Genomic DNA, 1,383 nt, shown 5'->3' with positions numbered 1-1,383 from the left:
AGTGTAGGGTTTTGGGTAGGCTTTTTTTGCGAGGAGGATCCGCTAAATTATTTCTCTCGAGGATAAATTTATCTGTACTATAATTTTTTTAAGATAAAAACTTTGGACGTTCCTTAGTTGCTTTAGCGCAACAACTATGATTATTTTTATTTTTAAAAATAATACAAGAGTCCATCATTTTATTTTATGAAACTTGGTGGACGAATGTTGCTTTTTAAAAAACTAAATTATAGTTGAAGAGTATAAATAGAATAAAAAGAAATATTTAATATCAATTTTTAATAAAAATTGGGATTAGTATATTTTACCTGATCGATGGACTCCCTCAATTTTATGTTTCAGGGCTTGATTTTTATTTTTCGAGGCATTATTTTTGACATTGTGAAATCTATCAAACTTCTTCTCGATTTTGCCTTATAACCGACAGATGTCGGTCAGTTTTATCTCTTAGTATTCATCCTTTTTTAGTAGGGTGTATCTCTAAATGTGACTTTTTAGTAATATGTTTTCATAGTTTTCGTCAAATAGATGGAGTTCGATGAATCAGAGACTAAAAGTGTTAAATTTTGACAAATTTGAAGGACCAAAACTATTAAGTGCATATTTAAGGAATCATTCTTGTTGACTTTTGGTAAACTTAAAGGAACAAAACTGACACATGCATACTTAGGAGACTATTTTGAACCTACTCCCAAACGTAAAGGGTCATTTTTGTCATTTTCTCATACTTTTTAAGATAAAGAACTAAAAAAAGTGTGTGGATGATACTTTTAGTGTTTGTTGTCTCAACAAATTACTTGCTACTTGTAGTTTGTCGCATGTTTCCAATAATAACATCAAAGATGTTTTTCACATCAACTCAGAATTTTGAATCAACAACCTTAAAGAGTTGATCTAGTTTAAAGTTGTTTCAATAATTTTGAATATTAAATTTTTCAAGAAGAGAGGAGGATGGAGATTATCTATTGGGTGTACTAAATTTGTAAATGATAAATTTCATAGTTAATAATAATCAAAATTAAAAATATTATAATATATATAGTATTTTATATAAATACTAATCTTTGCAAATATACAACTCTCAAATTCATATTATAGAATTTATTATGGGTGTACGTTCGGTCAGTTCAATTTGATTCGTGAATTTCAATTCTATATTTTAATTTTCGATTTGACAAAAATGACAAACAAAATCTAATTGAAGTAAATTCAATTTAGTTTGATTTTTGTAAATTCGATTCGGTTTATTTCAATTCAATTTTTTAATTTGAAGATCAAAATAGGTCCATCTGTGAAAAGCAAAAAAAAAAGAAAGTTACAAGTACCACTTAAGAGTCACCAATAAACTTTGGATTCTAATTCTAGGATAATCCAATTTGCAAT

The sequence above is a fragment of the Capsicum annuum genome, chromosome 1, assembly GCF_002878395.1.
Source record: "Capsicum annuum cultivar UCD-10X-F1 chromosome 1, UCD10Xv1.1, whole genome shotgun sequence".
In the NCBI taxonomy this organism is placed as follows: Eukaryota; Viridiplantae; Streptophyta; class Magnoliopsida; order Solanales; family Solanaceae; genus Capsicum; species Capsicum annuum.
The sequence above is the reverse complement of the archived record's forward strand: the minus strand, read 5'-3'. Positions refer to the sequence as shown.